Source organism: Tympanuchus pallidicinctus, unplaced genomic scaffold, assembly GCF_026119805.1.
Source record: "Tympanuchus pallidicinctus isolate F22 unplaced genomic scaffold, pur_lepc_1.0 scaffold22, whole genome shotgun sequence".
Lineage (NCBI taxonomy): Eukaryota > Metazoa > Chordata > Aves > Galliformes > Phasianidae > Tympanuchus > Tympanuchus pallidicinctus.
This window is the reverse complement of record NW_026294739.1, coordinates 23,730,463-23,746,691: the sequence shown is the minus strand read 5'-3', so window position 1 is coordinate 23,746,691 and position 16,229 is coordinate 23,730,463. Positions and strand designations below refer to the sequence as shown.

General features: G+C 56.2%; 1 protein-coding gene across 3 annotated transcripts in view; it reads left to right on the top strand.

Moving 5' to 3' along the window:
• ZFHX3 (zinc finger homeobox 3) overlaps positions 1-16,229 on the top strand; it is a 508,991-nt gene that overhangs the window by 369,410 nt on the left and 123,352 nt on the right. The window contains exon 1 of one of the 3 annotated variants that reach the window (XM_052686502.1): positions 1,480-1,989. The exons of the other annotated variants lie outside the window; for them this stretch is intronic. The gene's annotated coding sequence lies outside the window, so the exon portion shown is untranslated. Of the gene's footprint in view, positions 1-1,479; positions 1,990-16,229 lie in introns of those variants that run through there. 3 annotated transcript variants of the gene reach the window in all.

The following is a 16,229-nucleotide window of genomic DNA, read 5'->3' as shown; positions in this document are numbered from 1 at the left end:
TCTGGGAATATCTCCCAAACATACGACGCTTCCAGTAGCACCCAGCACAGCCTCCCGCAATTTCTAGGAACCGTTCGTGCGCTGTTTCCCCCCCCACCCCACCAAAGGGTTGTGTCAAAATCCCAGCGACAGCCGCCACGCTAAGAAATACAGAAAGCTTGATACATTTCAGTGAAATACCAACAAACATGCAGCTTATTACCTTCGCTATAAAATACATCTACATTAAGGTTCTCTCAAATGGAAAAACTGACCGCAACTGCATTCCTTGTTCAGTGCTATGAAACATACCGGGAAGTTAATTATTTGGGTTACTGTTTAAAAGAGAGGGGAAAAAAACAAAAAACAAAAAAGAAAAAAACATTTGAAAAGCTTCCTTAGATTTTCAAGAGATGATTTAATTCAGCTGCATTTCTGCCAGTAAAAAAAAAAACCAAAACAGTCTCTTAGAGGAGGATGAAGAAAACATATTCCTGAATCCTGGACAGAGATTCTTTGCTGGTTCATCTCCTGAAATTGAGATTCCCCCCTTCCCAGCATCCACCTATATTTTTTGCCAAGGTTGGGTTAGGAAGGAAAAGCTGCTCGAAATAGAAAAATTAAATAATAATCACAAATGGATGCAAACACAACATGAAAAATGTTACCGTAACACCAGAGAAGTATTTATTTAATCAAACCAGAGGTTCTGCTGGAACTGCAGGAATGTTGCATCCATGCCTAAGGAAAAAAAAAAAAAAAAGAAAAAGAAAAAAAGGGGGGGAAATGAGGAGGGGGTGGGGGGGGGGAAGAGAAAGCAAGAAAGAAAAAAGGCAGAGGCACAGCCGCCTCCTGGAGTTCCCCATTGTCCAGGGCTATAGAGAGCCCCAGAATGGCATTAAACTCACAAAAGGCATATTGTGCAGGGGACAAAAAAAGCCCCTTCTTCTACAATAACTTTTAGCTTCTTATTTTTAGAAAATGACAAAGCTGTTGCCAGCGCTGGCTGGTGAAACCTGTAGCCCGGCTCCCGGCGCGCCCGCATCCATCAGCTGTCCCGCGCGGAGGCGGCCGCAAAGTTTGCACGGGCCGGGCCGGGCCGGGCAGCGCCCAGCGCCGCGGGGATGCGATGCCGCGGGGCCGCTCCGCTCCGCGCCGCGCGGGGCGCCCGCCCCGAGGTGCTCTCTCTGCCGCCCGCAACTTTCCCGGCTCCTCCCGGGGAACTTCGGCGGCGGGGGTCGTCCTCGCCCTGCCCTGCGCGGGGAGGCGCGGCCCCGCCCGGGGCCGGGGGCAGGTGGCCGCGGGGCGCGGAACGGCGCGGAACGACGCGGAGCGGAGCCGAGCCTCTCGGCGGCCGCCAGCCCCCTCCCGGCGCGGCGCGGAGCGGGGCCCCCCCGCCGCGGGCTGGGGGCCGGCCGCTGCCCCAAGTTTCGGTGCGGCGCCGCCGCCGCCGCTGCGCTCCCCCCGCCCGCTCCTGCTCGCTCGCTCCCTCCCCCGCCGCCTGGGCTGAATCTTATTGATCCAGAAGGTGGCTAATTAGCCCTTCCCGTCGTGCCTGGGTAATGAGGCACATGCGCACTGCACTAATCAGCCATTTTTTGCAGGAAACTAATTAGCAGAATAAAGATCCAAAGAGTTTTTTTTCTTCCCAATCATCAGATCTGAGTCCGGGCGCTTCCTGCTCCGGCGACCGCCAGCCCCGCCGCCCGCTCCGCTCCGCGCCGCTCCGCCCCGACCCGACCGCCGCCGCCGCTGCTGCTGCCGCCGCCCGCGGCCCCCTCTCTCCGGGGGGCTGCAAACTCCCCGACGACGATGCTGCTGCTGGGCAGCGGCGGCGGCGGCGGCGGCTCCCGCTCGGCTCCGGCCGCTGCCCCCGGCTCCCGCTGCTGCTGCCCCGGCCCCCTCCGCGGAGCGCGCTCCTGCCGCAGCCGCCGCAGCCTGCATGGGATCTGTAGCCCCCGCGCCGCCGCCCGGGATTAAAAGCGCCGCCGCCGCCGGAGCAGCGACCGCGTAAGTGGCAACTTTTCTGCCCTGTCCCCCCGCTCGGGCTCCTCCTGCTCGGGGCGCCCGGGCTGCTTTGCATGGGGCTGGTCCGGCCCCCCCTCCCTCGCGCTCCCACCCACCGCCCCGGATCCCCCGGCAAACTTTGTGCCGCTCTCCGGCCCGGAGCCCCGCGCCGCCGCCGCCGGGGACGCGCAGGTGTCGGCGCCGCGGGGGCCGCTGCGCGCCCGCGGAGCCCCCGCCCCGCCCGCCTTACCGCGGGGCGCGGAGCGGCGCTGCCCGGCTTTGTGCGCCGCCGGCGGGGCGGGCGGGGGGCGCGGAGCGGCGCGGAGCGGAGGGCCGGCGGCGGACATCGACCCGCGCCATCTGCATAATCGATGGGCGGCGGGCGGAGGGCCCGGCCCGCGGCCGCGCAGCGCGGGCGGCCCGCGGGGAGCGCGCTCCGCAGCGATGGGGCCGCGCCGCCGCCCGCAGCTCTCAGCCCGCCCCGGCGCGGGGCCGCCCGCGGGAACAGCGCTCAGCTCCGCGCAGCCCCCGCTCTCAAAACAAAGGGGCGAAGAAGTACTTAAAATCGTTCCGGGCCGAGCCGGGTGCCGGGGCCGCGCCGCCCGCCGAGCTTCGGCCCCGGAATGTGCGCCGGGACGGAACTGCGAAGGAGAGCGGCGGCGATTTTTATTTTCCGCGGGCACGCTCCGTTTGGGAAAGAATGCGGCCGAGGGGGATGGGAGAGGTGAGGGCAGCGGCCGCCGTAGGCCGATCGCCCCGTGCTCAGTTTCAGTTCTTAATTACTTAATGCCGAACGGCACGGCGCTTATCTAAATATTTGCGAACGCTCCTTCGCCGGGACCGCTCCGCACCGCCGCCCCGCGCAGCCCCGGCGCCTTCCCCGAGCCCGGAGCGCCGCCCGTCCGCGGGTCGGGGCCGCCGTGCGTGTGCACGCACACAGGGCTTTGGGAAGTGTGAATTATTTATCACTTGGGGTTGTTCTGTTGTATTTGGTTATAATTTTTTAAATTTTTTTGCAATTGTTCCACTGCCCCCCCGCACACGCTGCGCTGCCCTGCACTGCCCTGCGCCCCGAGGCCGTGCCCGACCCGCGCTGCTCGGGGCGCTCCGGGCGCCGCAGCGCCGCACTCCCGCGGCCCCGCGCGGAGCAGAACGGAGTGGAGCGGCCCGCAGCTCCACGGGGTCACGGCGAGTTCGGCTCCGCGCAGAGCTGCGGGGATCTGCGCCGGGAAACGCGGGACGGAGTAGGGTCACGGCGGCCGCGTAAAGGGCAGAGCTCCCACCGCCGCCTTTAGCGATCCATGGACAGTTCTGGCCTCTCCTCTCTGTGCTCCGCCGCAGCCCCGCTCCCAGGTATTTTCCTCCCCGCTTACAGCTCTCCCTTTGCCTCCCCCCCATCTGCTCCCCCCCGCCTTTTAGGGGAGAGGGGGGGAAGGGAAAAATAAAAGAAAGAAGAAATTGGGGGGGGGGAAGAGGGGAAAAAATAAACCCATTGAGTTTAGGCAAATAAGGTTCGGTCTCCGTATCCTATTACAAAGCACTTTGAATATGCAAGACATCACACAGGACCAGTTATTCCAGTTACGACAAACTTAAAAAGAGAAAAAAGAGAGGCACGTCGAGATCGCAATTTGTTACAGCCAGAACCCTTATTTAAAACTCTGCCCTTAATTTTATTTTCCAGCCTTGCGTGGTGCACAGCCCCGTTCTGCTGTCAGGGTGTCGGGGTTTCTTTTTTCATTGTTGTTATTATTATTAAAATCTTCCAGTTGAGTTTGGGAAGACCGCTGCGAGCAACGCATTTTCAGTATTTTTGTTCCTGTATCTCGGAGGAGAGTTGGCAGGGATTCTGTGGTTTGCAGTTACACAATATGTTATCATGTTTTTAATCACTAAATCATTGCAGCGGTTATAGATTTACAGTCGCGGGGCATTACGGCGCGGCGCAGCCCGCACGGCCGCACGAGGAGTGCTGCAAACGCTCGGCGCGGGGAGCGGCCGCGTCCCGGGGAGCCGCTCGGGGCCGACACCTGCGGTGCGGGGCCGCCGCCGTCCACGGGGTGCGGAGCGGTGCGGGGCCGCCTCGGTGGGGAGTGCGGCGGGCAGGGCCGGGCCGGCTCCCGCGGGGCGAGGGCAGCGTGCCGCCGGCCCCGGGCTGCCCCAACCGTGTCCCGCTCGGCAGGCGGCCTTCGGCTGACAAAAGCAAACAAAAGGCAGAGCGAAGGCAGCGCGCTCGGGATGCTGCTGCGCCGCGGTTCCCCTCTCGCCGAGCGGCAGCGGCGCCGGGACATCGTGGCACCCACCGGCAGCACCGGCCTGCGGCTGTGGAACGGGGCCGGGCTGTGCTGCGGGGCTGCGGGTGGCCTTACAAGGACCGGTGACCTCACCGATGGGTGTACAGCCGCGCAGGTCAGCCTGCGCGCACTTTATTCCGGTTTCCAAAATGACAGCAGTGACGGCAGTAATACCGTTGTTGCGTGGAGAAGCTGAGAACCGAGCACCAGCCTTTTTCACAGACTTTTCTCTGGCACGGCCGTGCTGCAACTCGCACTCCGCCGGTGCCGGGCTCAGTGCTGGAGAGCCGCTCGGCCCTTTGGCCAGCGCTGGGCCGGGAGCGCTGCTCAGAGCCACGGAATTTCTGCACGGGAGCTATGGGCACGCTTGGGAAGGGCTGGGCAAGGGCAGCGCCTCATGGGCTCCCGCGTGCCCGCGCCGTAGCTGTGCCGCAGGGCTGCATGCGGCCGGGCCACAGGCTGCTCCTTGCACCGCGCTTTGTTCCCTGCGGCTCGGTGCCCCGTGGCCCTGCCCTCAGCTCAGCCCAGGCCCACGCGTGGTGGCCGCGCTGTCGGGGCGATGAGCGGGAAGCGGGACAGCTGTGCGCAGGCCTGGGTGCGGAGCTCCATGCGGCGCTGGCAGAGCTGCGGTCTGTCATCTGGAAAATGTGCGTCCTGCCTGTGCCCGAGGGGGCTGCGCACCGCAGGCTGTGGTGTACCTAAATATAACCGCCTCATGCCGGGGGTGAGGTGAGGGCAGGAACAGCTGCCCGGCCCGCCTCCTGCTTTGTCTGCTCCACGATTCAACGCGTCGGGCTGCTCCTGAGGTGGGCTCTTATGTAGGCAGGGATTGGAGAAACAGATACATCCTAGGCAGTTGTTGCATTTTTTTTTAGAAAACAAAAGTGGACGAGGGCTTCCCTGGCAGCAGGCTCCTTGATGGGTGTGCTCCCACCGCCTGCGGGCACCTCATGCTCCGCTGCCGTGTGCTGCACCGGGCCCGGCTGCGAGCAGTGCCAGGCACATCGCTGGGCCAGGCAGGCGGCAGCCATCCATCGCCACAGCAACCGCTGCTGACAGCAGGGCCGGCGAGTGGCCGTGGCTGCACCAGGTGTGAGCTCTGCATGTCCTCAGGGGCAGAGTGTCAGCATTGCTACAAAAGTTGGTTCTGTCCAGGTGGCTGCAGATGGCCTTGCTTCATCCTCAGCTTTGCTGCGGTGAGGAAGGAGGGTGGTCAGCTGGCGATTGCAGTTTCATTATGTCACAAGTGTCAAATGTGCCTCTTGATAATAACAGTCAAAGCGGAGCAGCTGTAATGTTTGGGCAAAAAAACATTTTGTTGTGCTCTGAATTGCACAGCTCGTGCTTCTGGGGAGTGGGAAGATGAGCCCCATGGTCTCCTGGCTTTGAGTTATAAGACCGCCTACGCTGAGCTGTGCTGGGTCCTCTGATGCAGGTGATGAAGGAGCACCAGTGGAGGCAGCATCCTGCACTAAGAGGTTGGCTCTTGCTCCTATACCAGAGAAGCTGACCTGTGTGGGCCTGCAGCACCTTGGGCCCTGCAACCCCACTTGGCTGGCTCCAAGAGGGCAGCTGGCCCGGCTGGATGGCAGCAGCCTTAACCTTCCTCACCCCATGGCACCACCAACAACCTCCTGCAAACCATGGTGCTTGGTGGAAAATTCGGAGTGTGCATCTGATGACAGGCTGGGTCCCAGCTGGCTGGAGATGGCTCCTGGTCTGGGTCTGGCCTTCCTGGCACAGCAGGAGAGGAGTGGGAGTGCGAATGCAGCCAGGTGCACCTGATAGAGGAGAGAGCTTTGGCCAGGTGCATCTCGTTTGGATGAGCGTTGTGGTCATGTTAATATTAGGGAGAGAGCTGAGATCGAATGTGTGTTGTTTGGAGTGAGAGCTTAGGTTTTAGGTCAGGTGCACATCGTTGGGATGAGAGCTGTGCCATGTGCATCTTGTTGCTGGTTTGCTGGGATGCTGTTGGCTGGACTGGGCTCGGCTCAGAGCAATGGGAGGGCAATGGTGGCAGCCCAGCTCCTTGGTGTTATAGAACCATTTCTGTGGGTGGTTCAGACTGCACGCTCGTAACAGCTCATCTCACCTGTACCTTGTGTTGCAGAGCGCTATGCGCAGCCCCTGGGAGGTAAACAGAGCATCACAGCAAGGCTGCCCTACGTGTAGTAAGTTCCTGCGCGCTGCTGCTGTGTGGAATGACGTGGGTGTTCTCTTTGGGTGTTTTCCATCTGACAGTGTGTGATGGCAGTAGTGGCTGTGTAAGGTGTGCTGGGCCAGTGAGTGGCAGCTGCCATCCTCAGCGCCCTTAGCAGCAGGGCCTGGGCTCCAGGGTCACCGTGCGCCTGCCCTGCTGTGCCCGCGTCCCCGCGTGCGCCGTGCCGAGCAGCCCCTGACTGTGCCAGACAGAACTGTAGATGTCAGGCTTTGCACAGAAAGGAGAGTGGGAGGGAGGGCGAGGGAGAGCCCAGCGTGCGGCAGCGAGGCTGCGAGTTTCAAATTAACCTTCTGCTTTGTTGATGCCGAACGCCAAGCACTCCCCAGCCCCCCCAGCGCAATGCGCGCAGCAAATTGCAGGAGCTGGGTGCAATTTACATAAAGCCATTAGGAACGGGCGGCAGCAGGAGCAGCGGCCGTGCCCCTGGGAGCTGCGGTGCCCGTGCTGTTGGGCAGTGCTGGGGCAGGGCCAGGGACCTGCACTCCCTGGGGGCGCTCGGCTGCGCTCCTGCCCTGCTGTGCTCAAGAAAGGAGCCCCACAGACCTGCAGCTCCCCGGGGTGCCACAATCAGCGCCTGCACCATCGGCACCAAGGAAAGGGAATCCCAGCCTTCCCCAGGGGATACGGGCCTGCAGCATTGTGGCGTTTGCTCCTCGAGAGCTCCTGCTGATGTCTGGACACAAATTTTTCCTCTTTTGTTTTTTCCCATTAATTGTAGTTCTCTCAGTTTTGCATACTTCCTCCCCGAGTTCCTTTCTTTATGCTGTTTTTCATCTCCGTACTGACAGTTGGAAGCAGCTTAACACTGTGAGCTTGTTTGGAAGTCAAGGGATCCGTGTTAGGGCTGACGCTGACTTTGGGCACAGCACCAAATGTTTGCCTCAGTTGGAGTGTGCAGTGGGATAATTCTCAGTTCACATGCAGAGACTGAAGTGGGGGTTTGTTATGAAAAATCATAGCGTGTCTTAAATTCCCAAAGCATCATTGCATTCTTACATTTTGTTCTTTGTTCCTTTCTCCTTCTTTTTTTTTTTTCTTTCCCTCCAGACAGTTCACAAGCTGTTATGCGTTGCTCCCACTGCTTCCAGGTGGGTATGTAAATATCCTCTTGCCTGGAGCTGCACTGTTCCAACCATGGTTACACTGCAGACAGTGGAGAAGGAGGGCCTTCCTCCTCCTGGCACAGGAGAATCAAGTCATGCTGCAGACCCATTTGTCTTCCCAGCACTGTGCAGAGGGATTTTCTCTGGGTGCTTTGGGGGAGGAGGGCTATGCGCTGTGCTGGTGACAGCACCTGCCCACGTTGGCTTCTTGCTCTGGAGGTCTGAGCCTCAACAGAGCCACATGCAGACACAGCAGGTGCACCACTGTGCCCCGTCCTGCTCCTCAGGACAGGCTCGTTGGGAGCCATACCAGTCCCTGTTCCACTGCCGGGCGCTGTACCCCTGCTTGAATGTATACTGTGTGGCCTGGCCCCAGAGAGGATCCCAGTGCCTCGCACCCTGTTGCCCATCCCCAGCGTGGTTGCTTGACCAACAGCGGTGACTGTCTGAAGAGCTTTCTCCTTGGCTGCTTGTTCTGACCAGCCCCCTCCCTGCGTCCTCTTCCTGGAGGTTTGCACGGGATCCTGGCATTTCACCAGATGGGTCTGCTTCCAGCACAGCCCTGCATGAAAAGCGCCCTTCATGGCAGGCCTGTTGTGATTCCACCTGAGACTGCAGATGTTTAAGCAACAGAGCCAAATTCTGAAGGTGCCCAAGGAAGTGCTCCCAGCGCTTTGCAGAGGAAGGCTCAGCCTCACGGGGTCAGGACTCGGTGTTCCTCCGGAGCTCCTGGCTGTGCCTGAAGCTCCTGTGGGGAGCTGCTGGCAGTGCCACTAGGAGAGCCCTGAGCAGCTGCTTGCTCCCCAGTACATTTCTGCGTAGTGTTGCTTTGCATTTCAGCAGGGGTGTATGCTGCCTGCAGCTGGGATCTCTGTCCCACAGACTGTGGTCTGGCTGCTTTTCGCAGGTGTGAGGTCGCTGCTGTTCTTTTGGCCATCTCTGTCACAGCTCTGTTGTGCTGCTGGGTGGGACGTGGTGACCAGTGAGATGTGTTTGATGAGGTTCTGCAAGAAGCCATGGCTGTCCTGTGGAGTTTGTGGATTTTGTGGTTTCTCTGTTGCTGGCCTTCAGCACTGATAGGCTGTCTGCTGTGTTCTCCGTCTGTCAGAAGTGCATTCAGGCCCCTTCTGGTGTGCCAGGGGAGGGACAGCGTGGTCGCACAGTGCTGAGTGGCTGAGGAAGGAACACCCAAGCACGCAGTGCTTAGCAGAAGACAGAGGGCATAAGCAGGGCTGCCTCGTGCTGTGCAGAGGGAGCTGTTCTGCAGAGCACAGTGAGCAGGTTGTGCAGACCTGTCCATGTGGGACGTACCACCGGGACGAGAAGGAACTGCCTGAGGTGCCTGGGAGTAGCGCTCCATTGCGGGATTTGTTCTCTGCCTTTGGCCTCTGGTTTTCCTGGCTTCTGCAGGGGGCTGCCAGCATTGGATTTGGGGCCCCAGAGCAAGCAGTAGGCTCTGGATGGGTTTGGTGGCTGCGTAGCCCTGGAAAAGCTTCCCAGCAGTGGGCCCAGGAGCTGGAGGGCATGGCAGCAGTGGGCAGAGGCACAATGGGTGGAACATGGGGCGCCAGGCAGCTGATGGTGGCTCCTGGGACTGCTTGTGTCTCTGGGCCAACAGAGAGGACTGGGAGCATGGTGGGATGGGTCCTTCACAGGAGGAGCAGAGAATAGTCAAATGGGGCCTCTGGGTGGAAATGGCTGCTTTGGATCCTGCCATGGAAGGGACAGATTTTGTACTTTCAACGTTTTCATTGTGTTGATTGTAAAAGGTTTTTTGTTTTGTTTTAAGGTTCCGTCTTCCTCGTATGAGCCTCTTGCACAGCAGAGGAAGAGAAACGCTTTTAACAAAAATAGAGCATGTGTTTTCTTAAAATGAGATTGCTGTGGCATGTTTAGGACTTGAAACTGTGTGACTTTGAAGTTGACTTCATTTCACGCTGATGATATCCTTTTAACTGTCTTAAGTAAACAATGCAGTTCAGCTCTGAGAAGTGTCTTGTAAAAGCCACGCTGGGTTTCTAATTCTGACTGTTTCAAAGATTTTCGTTACAAATATGCTCTTCTTACCAGCAAACCTTCCTACTTAGAGAAGTTTGCATTGATTTATTATTATTTTTTCAAAGGATTTACTTACGCATTAGAATGCCCTGTGGACATTATTTTCAGTTCAGGAATGGTTTATTTTAGTTTGGCTTAATTGAATTGGAAGCAGTTATAGACTGTACCAAAGCTGGTTGATTCCAAACTAAAATAAGAACGTCCACATGCAGGTTTATGCCATGATAAGAAACCCATATGGCATTTGCGTGCGTGAATTTGTCATTTACTGCTGTACACAGAGACTTGGCAAGTGGGTCTTGTGCAGAGCTTAGTGATGCCTTGTTGTGCACAGGACTGAGAGCAGTCAGAAGCAGGTGGTGTTAAAAAGGCCGTGGTTGCATGTGCTTGAAGCCAGTTGCTGCTCAGAGCAGCCTTGCTTTGGATGCTTTCTTTTTCTTTTTGCTTGCACGGGTCTTTGATGCAGAGGCATGGGGAAATAGTTTAGGGAAGAGACCTGGGTTAGAAAAACTTTGCCAAAGGAGGGGAAAAAAAGGAAAAAAAAAAAAAAAAAAAAAAAAAAAAAAAAAAAAAAAAAAGCATTTTGGTTTGTGGCTGCAGACTGAAACTGCTGAAATCTGCAGTGGCAGTTCTTCTACACTCAGCTGTGTGGGGTTTCCTGCCTCTGATCACGAGTTTCTCCTGCAGCTTTCCCCGCGGAGCTGTGTGCAGCAGCAGGCTGAGCTGGGCTGTTCCTGCACCTGTGCGGTGCGCTGCTTTCTGCTGCAGGTTTGGTGCCCACCTGCTGCCTGCTGCTGCCTCCGCCTGCCAGAGGCAGGCATGGCTGAGCAGCTGCTTAGCCTGGGTCACGTCTAGTTTTGTCCCAACAATAAATAAACAAACAAAACCCTTGGCTTCCCTCTGCCTCTCTACAGTAGCTGTGGTCAGCATCGCTGTGAAGAAGCCTCTGCCTGTTGTCCAGGCCGTGTCTGCCCTGCCTATCTCCATGTCCTCTTCCTCTGCAGCCAGAATGACTTGGAGATGCTTAACGCCTGTTCATGTGGGTGAATAGTGATAGGACAGAAGGGGATGGTTTTAAACTGAGACAGGGAAGGCTTAGGTTAGATGTTAGGGGGACATCTTTCCCCAGGGAGTGGTGAGGCACTGGAACAGGTTGCCCAAGGAGGCTGTGGATGCCCCATCCCTGGAGGCATTGAAGGCCAGGCTGGATGTGGCTCTGGGCAGCCTCATCTGCTGGTTGGTGACCTGCACACAGCTGGGGGAGTGAAGCTAGATGATCATTGTGGTCATTTTCAACCCAGGCTATTCGATGATTCTATATGCGTAGTCTTATTTGGAACCCCAATAGTCCCAGTCAGTTTTAAACCCTTTGCTTTCCTGTTTAGCGTTTTGTGCAGTTACAAAACAAATTCTTGCTGCAGGTTTCAAAACCAATTTTGTTAGTATTTAAGCAATTTAAGATAGTATTTAGAAGCAGTCCTTCACATTCCTACTAATGCTGTAGTGCTCTGGAGTTTCATTGTCTGTAGTGGAGGGGTAACGGGGAGATGCACAGCTGCCGTGAAGGCTGAGGGCTGCCTGTGCGCGTGTCGTGTTCTTCTCCCTGGCAGGTTGTGTTGGGGCTGGATGTTGCTCCTGGATGTCAGCTGTGCTGGCATACTATTCTTATTGTCTTTGTAAGTCAGGCATGTTGAGGATGTGCAGGAAGATGCTGGCTCAGTCTGCACACACATCTGAGTGCCAGAGGCTGGCAGGGAGCTCGCTGGAGCCGCCCGCCGCAGCAGTGGTGCCACGCGGCTGCGTCGCGTTCTGACTGTAGTGCTGTGTGGCTGCGCTGGGTTCTGACCTGCACGACTGCATTGGATGCTGCCTGTGCGGGATCCTGCTGCCCATAGTAGCTAAGAGCTACTCTTACTGACTCAAGACTCACCAAGTGAGAAAATTTTACTGGATTTGTTGAAATATTTCAAGTGGGAATAAAACGGTGCATCCCCATCTTGTGGCCCTGCTTGTTGTGTGCAGTGCTTTGTCGCGTCCTCCCTGGGCTGAGACTTGATTGTCCGTGTAGGGTGTTACACTAATTTGCCTCCATCAGTTGCTATAGTGATTTAGCTACATCTGTACAACGTTCAGCTCAGTTTCGCATCACTTCAGCTTTGTCCTCCAACAGTAATGGATGTCTTTGTATAGCTGCCCATTTTCCTGGTCGTTAAAGAGCAATTCCTGTATAAAGCCATCAGATTCTGATTGTTACTACAGATTGAAGATTTCTTAGTGGTTTGTTCTGTACTAAGTCATTAGTGAAGAAAAACTTCATACCCAGAGTGAAAATGTGAGCTTAACAACTGACTTCCCAGCCCGGACAAATAAAACTCATTACACCTGCAAACACACTCAAGAGCCTCAACAAGGAGGATAGCTTCTAAAAAAGGTGGTGAAGGACATGAGACTAGGAGACGCTCTTAGCAGCTTTTGTGATTTCTTTGTGCTTAGGTGAAAGAGAAATCTAGTTTATAATATTTCAACTTTAATACTCTTGTAAAACCATTTAGGTATGCATTATCTGTTGTGGTGGAGCAGCCCGTCCTTTCTATCTTACTTGATCGTTCAAACTTGGCTCCCATTTAGATGTGTCATGCTGCAGCCTCTCTAAGAAGCCAGGCATGCTCATTGACTGCAGATAAGAGGTAATGAATTTCTAAACACTGTTTTGAAAACGCCTGCCTGGGCATGGTTTAATGGATGCTTTCCATTTGTGAAGGGGCTCCGTGCTTCTGGTGGGGGCAGTCCCAGGACAGCCGGCAGCCAGGGCTGTGCCTGAGCTCTGCTGGAGCCAGCAGCGCTTGGAGCTGGGGATGAGAAACTTGTGTTTCATAAAAGTCACTGTGGAAGGGATCTTGGGATCGTGCCAGGAAGAGTTTCCTGTTTAAAATTAGACGGTGGATTTTTTTTTTACTTAAGTCTAAATGTAAACTGGTAATTGCTTGAGTCTTCTTTTAAATCCTAAGATGCCAGTTGGAGAGGGGAAAAAACAGCAGAACCCTACAGCAGTGAAACTGCAAATTTTGGCTTTTTGTGGGAGGAAAAGTAGTCCATTCCTTGTAACACCTATCCCTTTTCTCTGCGTAGCAGCCCATTGGGCATGGAGAGCAGGGAGGCCAGCTCCGATGAAACGCAGTGTGATAAAGCAAACTACTCTGACGTTTGGAAGTTTGGAAGAGTGAACTTGTTAAGCTGTAATAACATTCCTGGGGCTTGTCCTGCTTGGGCTGTTACTTTTTTGGCATTGGGGCACCTTCTTTTGGTGTGCCAGTTGTGGGAGGTATTCCCTACAGCTTGTGCCTCCTTCTTCATCCCACTGGAGGAAGAACTTCGCAGTGCACAGTGTCTCTCGGTCTCAGACTGCCAAACCACCAGGTTTCCTCGCTGCTTGGTGTCAGCCTGCCTGGGCCCGGTGCACAGCTGGACTGCGGGCAGCTCCATCCCTACAGCACTGCCCTGATACTGCATGGAGCACAGCTGCCCTGTGGGGAGCGCAGCTGCTGCAGGGACATCGCCACCTTCCAGCTGTTGCGTTGCTGTTAAGTGAGGCCTAGGAATTTATCCTACTCCTTTATTGTTCTGCTCTGTTTTTGTGCATGTGGTTGTGTTTTGTTTTTTTAACAAGGGCAGAGAACTTATCCCTGCGGCTTCTGTTGATGCTGGTAAGGGGAGTGCTGGCAGAGAGAAGGCTGCTGTCCGCTGCCCTCCTGGAAGTTGGCAGCGGGCCTCCATTCGACCCACCCGGGCCGGGCTGGATTTGTGTATGCTAATGGACCCAGCTTGTCCTAGCTTGTTTATAATGATTTGTGGCGGCATTTATATGCAAATACTAACAACTTGCTGCTGAGTTAATTAGCGTTTTTTCCCATTGCTTCCTGGAGCTTCAGCAAAAGGTCTCTATTCTCCCCAATTCAGGCATCTGACCTGCCCACCCCCCCGCAGCAGCACTGCCTGCATGCAGGCGCTGGGCTGTCCCTGCCGTGCAGGCGAGGCCTGGCCCCACGGGCTGCTCCCCATGGTTGGCTGCGATGTGCTGGCAGTGTGCTGTGAGTGCTTTGCTACCAGGCTCAGGCTCTTGCATTTTGGCAGATGAGGAAAACCAACCGAAGCTCACCAAACAGGTGATGTTTGCTTTCTAATGTTGAAGTGGGGAGTGTTAGCTGCAAGGGGATGAATGGCTCTCCCCAGACAGGAGGCTCCAGAGACTCTCTGGTGACCTGGGCATGACAAGGATGGAGTGGAATTTGTTGGCCTTTGACGTCAGCTTGGAGTTTGAATTTTGCTTTTGGGGAGGGGAAGGCAGGCATTTCCTCTTCCTGGGAACCGTGTGTCTGTGTAGCTTGTACTTGAGGATTTTGCTCCTTTTAATCTTGTGTTCCCTCCCACTTCTTGCAGTCTGTGCAGGTGTTTGCTTCTTCTGGGGTTGAGTCGCGTGCAGGTGAGCTGCTTGCCGTGCTTGGGGCCAGAGGTGGGGATTGAGCTGCATCTCAGAGCTCCCACTGAGGAGCATGGGGCTTCCCCTTCCTCCTTCCTGCCTTGAGGCCAAGCCGCCTTCACTCCGAACTGAGTCAGTGGGATTGTGGAAGAGTGAATTCATGGTGCAGTGAAGTGAGTGGTGCAGCACTGGATCCAGCAACAAGAGAAAAATGTACTTAAGTGGGCATGGCGCTCCAAGCCTTACAGGAAAGCTGCTGAAAGCAGTGGGTTGCTGCTCAAGGGACTTTTAGTAGAGACTAAAGCCCTTATTACTATTTGCACTATCACGTTATGACTACCAAATAAAGAGGTACTGTATTTTACCTTTGCTTTTGATTCTAATGCCCTTCTGCATTGAAGCATCTCTTATACCCAGTGGTTTACCATCGGTTGGATTCTAGACCCTGAAGATGTTTTTCCCCTGCCCTGACTTCCACTTTTCCATTTCATATCCTGCAAGACAAAGGGATGTGGAATTGTAGACCTGTCCTGATGCCATGCTGAATAACATGGTCTTGATTAGTCCAGGGGGAGAAAGTCAGTTTCTCATAGCAACCTCGATGATTACAGCTCTAGGAGAGGCAGTTATTCCTGGTGTATGAAGCTCTCTTACCACACTTGTCATGGGTGGTTTTTTAAAGCTCATCCACTGTGCAAGTCACTGCTTCTTTTCATAGCAGCACTTGTGGAGGCCTTCTCCCTACTCCTCTTGCTTTTTCTGTGCAGTATGCTCTCTTCCTACAGGAGCACAGGTAGCTCTGGCGTTCACTCCAGAATGGGGTAAACCCTGCTGACATGGCTAAGGGAATGCAGGGCAGTGCTTGGTTTTGTGCTGTGCTGGTGGCTTTGCTGTGTCCTTGGGCAGGTCTGGTGGCTGCCTGCCTCTGGTTGGCTGGGTGAGAGCAGAGGACAGCAGAGGCGTGCACTGGGTGATAGCTAAGACAGCACCCATGAGTTGTGAGCTTAACAAGAGGAGTTGAGCAATCCTGGTGCTCACTGTGCCCACCCTGGGCTGCAGGGCCACATCTGTGTCCCACCCATCTGCCAGCTTTGGTGCTCAGAGGACCTGCATGGAAGAGCTTTGTGTCAGGAGTAAGGAAAGCAGCAACTTAGTGGAGGCCTTCTTGGGAAGGGCTCCACGGCACCGGAGCTCATCCTGCAGTCCAGCTCAGAGGTGTTTTCCCTGGAAAGTACAGATCGGAATGTTGTTACTCAGCATCTGTAATGAATGGTACATGTGTGTACTTCCGGAACGCGCTGACTTTACCCTGCTCTTCTCCCCCTGGTTGGCATTTCCATGGGTTTCATTTCTTTGCATCCTGGTCGGTGTGAGGATGGGTGTGCTGGCACGCAGCAGCACAGCGAGACGGGGCTGGCAGCAGCCTGTGCCGGTGTCGTGCCGGGCAGCCTCACCTGTCACAGAGCTGGAGGAGAAAGGTCCGGGCGATGCCGTGGGTTGCGATATCCTGGCTGAACTGTGGCTGTGGGGCCTGCGTCGACGGTCCTATTTCTGCTCCGGAGGGGTTTGCCTCAGCTCTGCTTTCTGCTGAGCGCTGACCGCACTCCATTGGGGCAGTCGCCGTTGCCCTCCGGATGCGGTTCCCCATAGAGGCGGCGGCCGCCCAGGCCCCGCTGCACCTTGCGGTGGGAGTCGGGCTGCCCGCTGCGGCAGAGCGGGCCTGGCGCCTGGACCCTGCTGGGGCCGGGCGGGCTCCCATCTGCCTGACCCTGGGTGAAAAGTTCAAATCTGCATTTAAATAGAGGAGGGCCATTAAGCAATTGGGACGGTCTCCAATCAAGTTGAAGCTTTATTTACAGCTGAACCGGTCTCTTGCGGGATGCATCCGGGCAGTGCGCAGGCAGGAGCTGCGGGCCACGCCCCAGGACCTGCTATGTGAGCCGCTTTCCAGGGCAGCTCAACCTGTTTCCTCTCTCCGTGATGATGGAGATGTGGCCGAGGCACTGTCCTGCGCGGGTGCCGTGCGGACGCAGCACTGTCGTGCCGGGGGCTCCCTGCCCTCCGCGTGGGCCCTGGCAGCAGGACCTGGG